Source organism: Callithrix jacchus, chromosome 17 (assembly GCF_049354715.1).
Source record: "Callithrix jacchus isolate 240 chromosome 17, calJac240_pri, whole genome shotgun sequence".
Lineage (NCBI taxonomy): Eukaryota > Metazoa > Chordata > Mammalia > Primates > Cebidae > Callithrix > Callithrix jacchus.
Window position 1 is genome coordinate 82,055,078 of NC_133518.1, and position 15,402 is coordinate 82,070,479.

The following is a 15,402-nucleotide window of genomic DNA, read 5'->3' on the forward strand; positions in this document are numbered from 1 at the left end:
GATAATATTTACAGTTTTTCGATTCATGTAAAATTAGGATTTATTTTATTTTACATGAGAGCGTTTTGAGTTGGTGTATATACTACAAAACAGAGTAGAAAAGGGCATTGTATTTTTTTTCTGACAGGGTATATTCAGAACAATTTTGCTTTTAACAATGGCGTGCCTAGATTATATGTAGATTTTCTCGATTCGGGTAAAATTATAATTACTGTATCTTACATGAGAGAGCATACTGAGTTGGTGTATATCCTCCAAAACTGAGTAGAATAAGGCATTGTATATTTTTTTTAACAGACTATATTCAGAGCCATTTTCTTTTAACTTTGAGGCGCCCAGATATTATTTAGATCCTTTTCGATTCGCGTAAATTTAGAATTTCGGTGTTTTACATAACAGAGTATATTGAGTTGGTTTAGATACTCCAAAACAACGTAGAGTAGGACATTGTATATTTTTTCTGACAGATTATATTCATAGCAATTTTGCTTTTAATATTGGGGTGCCTAGAAAATATTTAGATTTTTTTCGATTCATGTAAAATTAGAATTTTGATATTTTACATGAGAGAGCAGGCTGAGATGGAGTATATACTCCACAACAGAGTAGAATAGGGCATTGTATAATTTTTCAGACAGATTATATTCATAGAAATTTTTGTATATAACATTGGAATGCCTAGATAATATTTACATTTTTTTGATTCGTGTAAAATTAGAATTTATATTATTTTACATGGGAGCATATTGAGTTGGTGTATGTACTACAAAACGGAGTAGAAAAAAGCATTGCATATTTTTTCTATAAGATTATATTCAGAGCAATTTTGATTTTAACATTGGAGTGCCTAGATAATATTTAGATTTCTTTCAATTCGCTTAAATATAGAATTTCTGTATTTTACATCAGAGAGCATACGGAGTTTGTGTATATAATCCAAAACAGAGTAGAATAAGACGTTGTATATTTTTTCTGACAGATGATATTCAGAGAAATTTTGTTTTTAACATTGGGGTGCCTAGATAATATTTAGACTTTTTTGATTCACGTAAAATTAGAATTTTTGTATTTTACATGAGAGAGCACACTGAGTTGGTGTATATACACCAAAACAGAGTAGAAGAGGGCATTGTATATTTTTTCTGACAGATTATATTCAGAGATACTTTGTTTTTAACATTGGGATGCCTAGATAATATTTAGATTTTTCGATTCACGTAAAATTAGAATTTTGGTATTTTACATGAAAGAGCATACTGAGTTGGTGTATATAATCCAAAACAGAGTACAATAGGGCATTGTAAATTTTTTCTGACAGAATATATTCAGAGAAGTTTTGCTCTTAACATTGGGGTGCCTAGATAATATTTAGATTTTTTTCGATTCGCTGAAATATAGAATTTCTGTATTTTATATGAGAGAGAGTAATGAGTTGGTGTATATACTTCAAAACAGTGTAGAAAAAGGCATTGTATATTTATTCTAACAGAGTATATACAGAGCCATTTTTTTTTAACTTTGGGGCACCTAGATATTATTTAAATTTTTCTCGATTCACGTAAAATTAGAATTTCGGTATTTTACATGAGAGAGCATATTGAGTGGGTATATATACCCCAATACAGTGTAGAAAAGGGCATTGTATCTTTTTTCTGACAGATTATATTCAGAGCAATTTTGCTTTTCACATTCGGTTGCCTAGATAATATTTAGATTTTTGTCGATCCACGTAAAATTAGAATTTCGGTATTTTACATGAGAGAGCATATTGAGTTGGTTTATGTACTCCAAAAAATAGTAGAAATGGGCATTGTGTACTTTCTCTGACAGATTATATTCAGAGCGATTTTTTTTTAATATTGGGGTGCCTAGAAAATATTTAGATTTTATTCGATTCGCTTAAATATAGAATATCTGTCTTTTACATGAGAGAGCATATTGAGTTGGTGTATATACTCCAAAAAAAAGTAGAAATGGCATTGTATATTTTGTCTGACAGATTATATTCACAGAAATTTTGTTTTGAACATTGGGGTGCCTAGATAATATTTAGATATTTTCGATTCGCTTAAATACAGAATTTCGGTATTTTACATGAGAGAGCATAATGATTTGGTGTATATAGTACAAAACAGAGAAGAAAAGGGCATTGTATATTTTTTCTGAGAGGTTATATCCAGAGTAATTTTGCTTTTATCATTGGGGTGCCTAGATAATATACAGTTTTTTTTCGATTCGATTAAATATAGAATTTCTGTATTTTACATGAGAGAGAATATTGAGTTGGTGTATATACTCCAAAACACAGTAGAATAGGGCATTGTAGATTTTTTCTGAAAGATTATATTCAGAGCAATTTTCTTTTTAACATTGAGATGCCTAGATAATATTTAGACTTTTTCCATTCGGGTAAAATTAGAATTTCAGTAGTTTACATGAGAGAGCATATGGAGTTGGTGTATATACTCCAAAACAGAGTAGGAAAGGGCATTGAATATTTTTTCCGAGAGATTATATTCAGAGAAATTTTGCTTTTAACATTGGGGTACCTAGATTATTTTTAGATATTTTTCGATTCGCTTAAATATAGAATTTCGGTGTTTTACATGAGAGAGCATATGGAGTTGGTGTATATACTCCAAAACAGAGTAGAATAGGGCATTGTATATTTTGTAGGACAGATTATATTCAGACCAATTTTGCTTATAACATTCGGGTGCCTAGATAATATTTAGATTTTTTTTGATTCACGTAAAATTAGAATTTTGATATTTTACATGAGAGAGCAGAGTGAGTTGGTGTATATACCCCAAAACAGAGAAGAATAGGACATTGTATATTTTTTCTGAGAGATTATATTCAGAACAATTTTGCTTTTAACATTGGGGTGCCTTGATAATGTTTAGATTTTTTCGATTCAGGTAAAATTAGAATTTTTGTATTTTAAATGAGAAAGCATATTGAGTTGGTGTATATACTCCAAAACAAAGTAAAAAAGGGCATTGTATATTTCTTCTGACAGATTATATTTAGAGTAATTTTGCTTTTAACATTGGGGTGCCTAGATGATATTTAGATTTTTTTCGATTCACGTAAAATTAGAATTTCGGTATTTTACATGAGAGAGCATATTGAGTTGGAGTATATTCTCCAAAACAAAGTAGAATAGGACTTTGTATATTTTTCCTGACAGATTATATTCAGAGTAGTTTTGCTTTTAACATTGGGGTGCCTAGATAATATATAGATTTTTTTCGTTTCGGGTAAAATTAGAATTTCGGTATTTTACATGAGAGACCATATTGAGTTGGTGTATATACTCCAAAAAAGAGTAGAAAAGGGCATTGTATATTTTTTCTGACAGATCATACTCAGAGCAATTTTGCTTTTAAAATTGGGATGCCTAAATAATATTTAGATTTCATTCGATAAGCGTCAATTCGTAATTTCAGTATTTTACATGTGAGAGCATATTGAGTTGGTGTATATACTCCACCACAGAGTAGAATAGGGCATTGTATATTTTTTCTGACAGATAATATTCTGAGCAATTTTTTTTTTAACATTGGTGTGCCTAGATAATATTTAGATTTCTTCGAATTGGGTAAAATTAGAATTTCTGTATTTTACATGAGAGAGCATACTGAGTTTGTGTATATACTACAAAACAGAGTAGAATAGGGCATTGTATATATTTTCTAACAGACTATATTCAGAACAATTTTCTTATAACTTTGGGGCACCTAGATTTATTTAGATTTTTTTTGATATGCGTAAAATTAAAATTTTTGTATTTTACATGAGAGAGCATACATAGTAGGTGTATATACTCCAAAACAGAGGAGAAAATGGCATTGTGTATTTTATCTGAGAGATCATATTCAGAGCAATTTTGCTATTAACATTGGGTTGCCTAGATAATATTTAGATTTCATTCAATTTGCGTAAATTTATAATTTCGGTATTTTACATGAGAGAGCATATTGAGTTGGTGTATATACTCCAAAACAGAGTATAAGAGGGCATTGTATATTTTTTCTGACAGACTATCTTCAGAGCAATTTTGTTTTTAACATTTGGGTGTCTAGATAATATTTAGATGTTTTTTGATTCGCGTTAAATTTGAATTTCGATATTTTACATCGGAGAGCATATTGAGTTGGTGTATATACTCCAAAAAAAAGTAGAAAAGGGCATTGTATGTTTTTTCTGACAGATTATAATCAGGAAAATATTGGTTTAAACATTGGGTTGCCTAGATAATATTTAGTTTTTTTTCGATTCTCTTAAATATAGAATTTCAGTATTTTACAGGTGAGAGCATATTGAGTTGGTGTATATACGCCAAAACAGAGTAGAAAAGGGCATTGTATATTTTTTCTGAAAGATTATATTCAGAGAAGTTTTGTTTTTAACATTGGGGTTCCTAGATAATATTTACATTTTTTTCGATTTGCTTAAATATAGAATTTCTGTATTTTACATGAGAGAGCATATGGAGTTGCTGTATACACTAGAAAACTGAGTAGAATAGGGCGTTTTATATTTTTGTCTGACAGATTATATTCAGAGCAATTTTGGTTTTAACATTGGGGTGCCTAGATAATATTTAAATTTTATCGATTTGGGTTAAATTAGAATTTCTGTATTTTACATGAGAGAGCATACACAGTTGGTTTATATACTCCAAAACAGAGTAGAATAAGGTATTGTATATTTTTTCTAACAGACTATATTCAGAGCCATTTTATTTTAACTTTGGGGAACCTAGATATTATTAAGATTTTTTTCGATTCACGTAAAATTAGAATTTCGGTATTTTACATGAGAGAGCATATTGAGTTGGTGTATATACTCCAAAACAGAGTAGCAAAGGGCATTGTATATTTTTTCTGACAGATTGCTTTTTGAGTAATGTTACTTTTCACATTGGGGTGCCTAGATAATATTTAGATATTTTCTGATTCACGTAAATTTAGAATTCCGGTATTTTACATGAGAGAGCATACTGAGTTGGTGTATATACTCCCAAACAGAGTAGAATAAGGCATTGTATATTTTTTCCATCAGACTATATTCATAGCCATTTTCTTTTAACTTTGGGGCGCCTATATATTATTTAGATTTTCATCGATTCGTGTAAAATTAGAATTTCGGTATTTTACATGAGAGAGCATATTGAGTTGATGTATATACTACAAAACCGAGTAGAAAAGGGAATTGTATATTTTTTGTGACAGATTATATTCAGAGCAATTTTGTTTTTAACACTGGGGTGCCTGCAGAATATTTACATATTTTCGATTCACATAAAATTAGAATTTCAGTATTATACCTGAGAGAGCATAATGACTTGGTGTATATACTCCAAAAAAGAGTAGAATAGGGCATTGTATATTTTTTCTGACACATTATATTAAGAGCAATTTTGTTTTTATTATTGGGGTGCCTCGATAATATTTTGATATTTTCGATTCGGGTAAAATTAGATTTTTTGTATTTTACATGAGAGAGCATATTGAGTGGGTGTATATACTACAAAACAGAGTAGAAAAGAACATTGTATATTTCATCTGAAGTATTATATTCAGAGAAATTTTGCTTTTAACATTGGGGTGCCCAGATAATATACAGATTTTTATCGATTCGCTTAAATATAGAATTTCTGTATTTTACATGATAGAGAATATGGAGTTGGTTTATATACTACAAAACAGAGTAGAATAGGGCATTGTATATTTTTTCTGACAGATTATATTCAGAGCAATTTTGTTTTTAACATTTGGGTGCCTAGATAATATTTAGATTTTTTCAATTCGGGTAAAATTAGAATTTTTGTATTTTAAATGAGAGAGCATATTGTGTTGGTGTATATACTACAGAACAGAGTAGAAAAGGGCATTGTATATTACTTCTGACAGATTATATTCAGAGAAATTTTGATTTAAACATTGGGGTGCCTAGATAATATTTAGATTTTTATCAATTCACGTAAAATTATAATTTCGGTATTTTACTAGAGAGCATATTGAGTCGGTTTATATACTACAAAACAGCATAGAAAACGGCATTGTATATTTTTTATGACAGATTGTATTCACAGCAATTTTGCTTTTAACATTGGGGTTCCTAGTTAATATTTAGATTTTTTTCGATTTGCTTAAATATTGTTATTCGGTATTTTATATGAGAGAGCATATGGAGTTGGTGTATATACTACAAAACAGAGTAGAATAGGGCATTGTATAGTTTTTCTGACAGATTATATTCAGAGCAATTTTTTTTTAAATTTGGGTACCTAGATAATATTTAGATTTGTTTCGATTCACATAAAATTAGAATTTCGGTATTTTACATGAGATAGCATACTGAGTTGGTGTATATTCTCCAAAACAGAGTAAAATAATGTAGTGTATATTTTTTCTAACAGACTATATTCAGAGCCATTTTCTTTTAACTTTGGGGCGCCTAGATATTATTAAGATTTTTTTCGATTTGCGTAAATGTAGAATTTCTGTATTTTACATGAGGGAGCATACTGAGTTGGTGTATATACTCCAAAACAGAGTAGAATAGGGCATTGTATATTTTGTCTGACAGATTATAATCAGAGAAATTTTGCTTTTAACATTCGGGTGCCTAGATAATATTTAGAATATTTTCGATTCACGTAAAACTCGAATTTTGGTATTTTACATGAGAGAGCAAACTGAGTTTGTTTATATACTACAAAACAGAGTAGAAAAGGGCATTGTATATTTTTTCTGACAGATTATATGCAGAGCAATTTTGCTTTTAACATCGGGGTGCCTAGATGATATTTAGATATTTTTCGATTCTCTTAAATATAGAATTTCTATATTTTACATGAGAGAGCATACTGAGTTGGTGTATATACCCGAAAACAGAGAAGAATAGGGCTTTTTATATTTTTTCTGACAGATTATATTGACAACAATATTGTATTTAACATTGGGGTACCTAGATAATATTTAAATTTTTTTGGATTCGCGTAATATTAGAATTTCGGTATTTTACATCAGAGACCTTATTGAATTGGTTTATATACTACAAAACAGCGCAGAAAAGGGCATTGTCTATTTTTTCTGACAGATTATATTTAGAGCAATTTTGCTTTTAACATCTGGGTGCCTAGATAATATTTAGATTTTTCTCGATTCACATAAAATTAGAATATCGGTATTTTACATGAGAGAGAATACTGAGATGGTGTATATACTCCAACACAAAGTAGAATAAGGCATTGTATACTTTTTCTAACAGAGAATATTCAGAGCCATTTTCTTTTAACTTTGGTGCCCCTAGATATTATTTAGCTTTTTCAATTTCCGTCAAATTACAATTTCTGTATTCAACAGGAGGGAGCATATTGAGTTAGTGTATATACTACAAAACAAAGTAGAAAGGGGCATTGTATATTATTTCTGACAGATTATATTCACAGCAATTTTGCTTTTAACATTGAGGTGCGTAGATAATATTTAGATTTTTTTCGATGCACGTAAAATTAGAATTTCGGTATTTTACATGAGAGAGCACACTGAGTTGGTGAATATACTCCAAAACAAAGTAGAATAAGGCATTGTACATTTTTTCTGACAGATTATATTTAGAGCAATGTTGTTTTTAACATTCGGCTTCCTGGATAATATTCAGATTTTTTCGATTCGGGTAAAATTAGAATTTCAGTAATTTACATGAGGGAGCCTACAGAATTGGTGCATATACTCCAAATCAGAACAGAATTAGGCATTGTATATTTTTTCCAACACACTATATTCAGAGCCATTTTCTTTTAACTTTGGGGTGCCTAGATATTATTTAGATTTTCTTGATTCACGTAAAATTATAATTTAGTTTTTTTACATGAGAGAGCATATTGAGTTGGTGTATATACTCCAAAGCAGAGTAGAAATGGGCATTGTATATTTTATATGACAGATTACATTCAGAGCAATTTTTCTTTTAACATTGGGGTGCCTAGATAATATTTAGATTTTTGTCGATTCACGTAAATTTAGAATTTCTATATTTTACATGAGAGAGCATACTGAGTTGGTGTATATACTCCAAAACAGAGTAGAATAAGGTATTGTATATTTTTTCTCACACATTATATTCAGAGCAACTTTGTTGTTAACATTGGGGTGCCTAGAAAATATTTAGATTTTTTTCGATTCACTTATATATAGAATTTATTTTATTTTATATGAGAGAGCATATGGAGATGGTGTATATATTCCATAACCAAGTAGAATAGAGCATTGTAAATTTTTTCTGACACATTATATTCAGAAAAATTTTGTTTTTAACATTGCGGTGCCTAGAAAATATTTAGATTTTTTAAAATTCAGGTAAAATTAGAATTTCTGTATTTTACATGTGAGACCATAGTGAGTTGGTGTATATACTTCAAAACAGAGTAGAATAGGGTATTGTATATATTTTCTCACAGATTATATTCAGAACAATTTTGATTTTAACACTGGGGTGCCTAGATAATATTTAGATTTTTGTCAATTAACGTAAAATTATAATTTCTGTATTTTACATAAGAGAGCATACTGAGTTGGTGTATAAAATCCAAAACAGTGTATAATAGTGCATTGTATATTTTTTCTGACAGATTATATTCAGAGCAATTTTGAGTTTAACATTGCAGTGCCTTGATAATATTTAGATTTTTTCGATTCGGTTTAAATTAGCATTTCTGTATTTTACATGAGAGAGCATAGTGAGTTGGTGTATATACTAAAAAACAGAGTAGAAAAGGGCATTGTACATTTTTTCTGACAGATTCTATTCAGAGCAATTTTGCTGATAACATTGGGGTGCCTAGATAATATATAGATTTTTTTCGATTCGCTTAAATAGAGAATTTCTGTATTTTACGTGAAAGAGAATATGGAGTTGGTGTATATACTGCAAAACAGAGTAGAATAGGGCATTGTATATTTTTCTGAGAGATTATAATCGGAGAAATTTTGCTTTTAACGTTCGGGAGCCTAGATAATATTTAGAATATTTTCAATTCACGTAAAATTAGAAATTCGGTGTTTTACATGAGAGAGCATACTAAGTTGGTGTATATACTCCAAAACAGAGTAGAATAGGTTATTGTATATTTTTTCTCACACATTAAATTCAGAGCAATTTTGTTTTTAACATTGGGTTGCCTAGATAATATTTAGATTCTTTTCGATTCAAGTAAAATTAGATTTTCAGTATTTTACGTGAGAGAGCATACTAAGTTGTTGTATATACTCTAAAACAGAACAGAATAGGACATTGTATATTTTTTCTGACAGATTATATACAGAGAAATTTTGTTTTTAACATTGGGGTGCCTAGATAATATTTAGATTTTTTTGATAAACGAAAAATTAGAATTTCTGTATTTTACATGAGAGAGCGTATTGAGTGTGTGTATATATTACAAAACAGATTAGAAAAGAACATTCTCTATTTTTTCTCACAGATTATATTTTTATCATTTTTGCTTTTAACATTGGGGTGCCTATATAATATATAGATTTTTTTCAATTCACTTAAATATAGAATTTCTGTATTTTACAGGAGAGAGAATATGGAGTTGGTGTATATACTCGAAAACATAGTAGAATAGGGCATTGTATATTTTTTCTGACAGTTTATATTCAGAGCAATATTGTTTTTAACATTGGAGGGCCTAGATAATATTTAGATTTTTTTCGATTTACGTAAAATTAGAATTTCTGTATTTTACATGAGAGAGCGTACTGAGTTGGTGTATATACTCCAAAACAAAGTAGAATAGAACATTGTATATTTTTTCTGACAGATTATATTCTGAGAAATTTTATTTTTAACATTGGGGTGCCTAAATAATATTTAGATTTTTTTGAATTGGGTAATATTAGAATTTCTGTATTTTACATGAGAGAGCATACTGAGTTTGTGTATATACTAGAAAACAGAGTAGAAAACGGCATTGTATATATTTTCTAACAGACTATATTCAGAACCATTTTCTTTTAACTTTGGGGTGCCAAGATTTATTTAGATTTTTTTGATATGCGTAAAATTAAAATTTCTGTATTTTACATGAGAGATCACATTGAGTTGGTGTATATAATCCAAAACAGAGTAGAAAAGGGCATTGTATATTTCTTCTGACAGATTATATTCAGAGCAATTTTGTTTTATTCATTGGGTTGCCTAGATAATATTTAGATTTTTTTGATTCGGGTAAAATTTAAATTTCTGTATTTTACATGAGAGAGCATACGTAGTATGTGTATATACTCCAAAACAGAGTAGAATAGGGCATTGCATATTTTTTCTGAAAGATTATATTCAGAGCAATTTTGCAATTAACATTGGGGTGCCTAGATACAATTTAGATATTTTTCGATTCACGTAGAATTTGAATTTCTGTATTTTACATGAGAGAGCGTAGTGAGTTGTTTTATATACTCCAAAACAAAGTAGAATAGGGTATTGTATATTTTTTCTGACAGTTTATATTAAGAGTAATATTGTTTTTAACATTGGGGTGCCTAGATAATATTTAGATTTCTTCGATTTGTGTAAATTTAGTATTTTTGTATTTCATATGAGAGAGCATATTGAGTTTTTGTACATACTATAATACTGAGTAAAAAAAAGCATTGTATATTTTTTCGGACAGATTATATTCAGAGCAGTTTTAATTTTAACATTGGGGTGCCTAGATAATATTCAGATTATTTTTGATTCACTTAAATATAAAATTTCTGTATTTTACATGAGAGAGCGTATGGAGTTGGTGCATATACTCCAAAACAAAATAGAATAGGGCATTGTGTACTTTTTCTGACAGATTATATTCAGAGAAATTTTGTTTTTAACATTGGGGTGTCTTGATACTATTTAGATTTTTTTTGATTGACGTAAAATTATAATTTCGGTATTTTACATGAGAGAGCATACTGAGATGGTGTATAGACTCCCAAACAATGTAGAATAAGGCATTGCATATTTTTTCTAACAGACTATATTCAGAGCCATTTCCTTTTAACTTTGGGGTGCCAAGATAGTATTTCGATTTTTTTTGATTCGGTTAAAATTAGAATTTCCGTGTTTTACATGAGAGAGCATAATGAGTTGGTGTATATACTCCAGAACAAAGTAGAAAAGAACATTGTATAGTTTTTCTGACAGATTATATTCAGAGCAATTTTGCTTTTAACATTCAGGTGCCTGGATAATATTTTGATTTTTTTCGATTCACGTAAATTTAGAATTTCGCTATTTTACATGAGAGAGCATACTGAGTTGGTGTATATACTCCAAAACAGTGTAGAATAAGGCATTGTATATATTCTCTAACAGACTATACTCAGAGCCATTTTGTTTTAACTTTCGGGCGCCTAGGTATTATTTAGATTTTTTTCGATTTGTGTAAAATTAGAATTTCGGAATTTTACATGGGAGAGCATATTGAGTTGGTGTATATACTCCAAAACAGGGTAGAAAAGGGCATTGTATATTTATACTGACAGACTATATTCAGAGCAATTTTGCTTATAACATTGGGGTGCCTAGATAATATTCAAATTTTTTACGATTCACGTAAATATAGAATTTCTGTATTTTACATGAGAGAGCATATTGAGTTGGTGTATATACCCCAAAACAGAGTAGAAAAGGGCATTGTATATTTTGTCTAACAGATTATATTCAGAGCAATTTTGCTTTTAACATTGGGGTGCCTAGATAATATTTATATTTTTTTGATACGACTAAATTTATAATTTCGGTATGTTAAATGAGAAAGCATATTGATTTGGTTTATATACTCCAAAACAAAGTAGAAAAGGACATTGTACATTTATTCTGACAGAATTTATTCAGAGCAATTTTGCTTTTAACATTGGGGTGCCTAGATAATGTTTAGATTTTTTTCGATTGCTGTAAAAATAGAATCTCATTATGTTACATGAGAGAGCATATTGAGTTTGTGTATATACTCCAAAACAGAGTAGAAAATGGCATTGTGTATTTTATCTGAGAGATCACATTCAGAGCAATTCTGCTATTAACATTGGGGTGCCTAGATAATATTTAGATTTCATTCAATTAGCGGAAATTTATAATTTCGGTATTTTACATTAGAGAGCATATACAGTTGGTGTATATACTCCAAAAAAGAGTAGAAGAGGGCATTGTATATTTTTTCTGACAGATTTTATTCAGAGAAATTTTGCTTTTAACATTGGAATGTCTAGAAAATATTTAGATTTTTTTCGGTTCGTGTAAAATTAGAATTTCGGTATTTTACATGAGAGAGCATATTCAGTTGGTGTATATACTCCAAAACAGAGTAGAAGAAGGCATTTTATATTTTTTATGACAGACTATATTCAGATAAATTTTGCGTTATACATTGTGATGCTTAGATAATATTTAGTTTTTTTCGATTGACGTAGAATTAGAATTTCTTTTTTTTACATGAGAGAGCATATTGAGTTGGTGTATATATATCAAAACAGAGTAGAATAAGGCATTGTATATTTTTTCTGACATACTATCTTCAGAGACATTTTCTTTTAACCGTGGAGTGACATGATAATATTTAGATTTCATTCGATTATCGTAAATTTATTATTTCGGTATTTTACATGAGAGAGCATATTGAGTTGGTGAATATACTCCAAAACAGAGTAGAAAAGGGCATTGTATATTTTTTTAGAGAGATTATATTTAGAGCAATTTTTCTTTTAGCGTTGGGGTGCGTAGATGATATTTAGATTTTTTTCGATTCGCGTAAATTTATAATTTCGGTATTTTACATGAGAGAGCATATTTACTTGGTTTATATACTACAAAACAGAGTAAAAAGAACATTGTATATTTTTTCTGACAGATTATATTCAGAGCAATTTTACTTTTTTTTTTTTTTTTAATTTTTTATTGGATTATAGGTTTTGGGGTACATGAGCAGAGCATGCAAGACAGTTTCGTAGGTACACACATGGCAGTGTGCTTTGCTTTTCTTCTCCCCTTCACCCACATTTGGCATTTCTCCCCAGGCTATCCCTCCCCACCTCCCCCTCCCACTGGCCCTCCCCTTTTACCCCCAATAGACCCCAGTGTTTAGTACTCCCCTTTCTGTGTCCATGTGTTCTCATTTTTCATCACCCACCTATGAGTGAGAATATGCGGTGTTTCATTTTCTGTTCTTGTGTCAGTTTGCTGAGGATGATGTTTTCCAGATTCATCCATGTTCCTACAAACGACACGAACTCATCATTTCTGATTGCTGCATAATATTCCATGGTGTATATGTGCCACATTTTTCCAATCCAGTCTATTATCAATGGGCATTTGGGTTGATTCCAGGTCTTTGCTATTGTAAACAGTGCTGCAATGAACATTCGTGTACATGTGTCCTTATAGTAGAACGATTTATAGTCTTTTGGATATATACCCAGTAATGGGATTGCTGGGTCAAATGGAATTTCTATTTCTAAGGCCTTGAGGAATCGCCACACTGTCTTCCACAATGGTTGAACTAATTTACACTCCCACCAACAGTGTAAAAGTGTTCCTTTTTCTCCACATCCTCTCCAGCATCTGTTGTCTCCAGATTTTTTAATGATCGCCATTCTAACTGGCGTGAGATGGTATCTCAATGTGGTTTTGATTTGCATCTCTCTGATGACCAGTGACGATGAGCATTTTTTCATATGATTGTTGGCCTCATATATGTCTTCTTTCGTAAAGTATCTGTTCATATCCTTTGCCCACTTTTGAATGGGCTTGTTTGTTTTTTTCCTGTAAATCTGCTTGAGTTGTTTGTAAATTCTGGATATCAGCCCTTTGTCAGATGGGTAGACTGCGAAAATTTTTTCCCATTCTGTTGGTTGCCGATCCACTCTAGTGACTGTTTCTTTTGCCGTGCAGAAGCTGTGGAGTTTGATTAGGTCCCATTTGTCTATTTTGGCTTTTGTTGCCAATGCTCTTGGTGTTTTGTTCATGAAGTCCTTGCCTACTCCTATGTCCTGGATAGTTTTGCCTAGATTTCCTTCTAGGGTTTTTATGGTGCCAGGTCTTATGTTTAAGTCTTTAATCCATCTGGAGTTAATTTTAGTGTAAGGTGTCAGGAAGGGGTCCAGTTTCTGCTTTCTGCACATGGCTAGCCAGTTTTCCCAACACCATTTGTTAAACATGGAATCCTTGCCCCATTGCTTGTTTTTGTCAGGTTTATCAAAGATTGTATAGTTGTATGTATGTTGTGTTGCCTCTGGTGCCTCTGTTTTGTTCCATTGGTCTATATCTCTGTTTTGGTACCAGTACCATGCTGTTTTGATTACTGTAGCCTTGTAGTATAGTTTGAAATCCGGTAGTGTGATGCCCCCCGCTGTGTTCTTTTTGCTTAGAATTGACTTGGCTATGCGGGCTCTCTTTTGGTTCCATATGAAGTTCATGGTGGTTTTTTCCAGTTCTGTGAAGAAAGTCAATGGTAGCTTGATGGGGATAGCGTTGATTCTGTAAATTACTTTGGGCAGTATAGCCATTTTCACGATATTAATTCTTCCTAACCATGAACATGGAATGTTTCTCCATCTGTTTGTGTCCTCTCTGATTTCGTTGAGCAGTGGTTTGTATTTCTCCTTGAAGAGGTCCCTTACGTTCCTTGTGAGTTGTATTCCAAGGTATTTTATTCTTTTTGTAGCAATTGCGAATGGCAGTTCGCTCTTGATTTGGCTTTCTTTAAGTCTGTTATTGGTGTAGACGAATGCTTGTGATTTTTGCACATTGATTTTATATCCTGAGACTTTGCTGAAGTTGTTTATCAGTTTCAGGAGTTTTTGGGCTGAGGCGATGGGGTCTTCTAGGTATACTATCATGTCGTCTGCAAATAGAGACAATTTGGCTTCCACCTTTCCTATTTGAATACCCTTTATTTCTTTTTCTTGCCTGATTGCTCTGGCTAGAACTTCCAGTACTATATTGAATAGGAGTGGTGAGAGAGGGCATCCTTGTCTAGTACCAGATTTCAAAGGGAATGCTTCCAGTTTTTGCCCATTCAGTATGATATTGGCTGTTGGTTTGTCATAAATAGCTTTTATTACTTTGAGATACGTTCCATCGATACCGAGTTTATTGAGGGTTTTTAGCATAAAGGGCTGTTGAATTTTGTCAAATGCCTTCTCTGCGTCAATTGAGATAATCATGTGGTTTTTGTTTTTGGTTCTGTTTATGTGGTGAATTACGTTGATAGACTTGCGTATGTTGAACCAGCCTTGCATCCCTGGGATGAATCCTACTTGATCATGATGAATAAGTTTTTTGATTTGCTGTTGCAATCGGCTTGCCAATATTTTATTGAAGATTTTTGCATCTATGTTCATCATG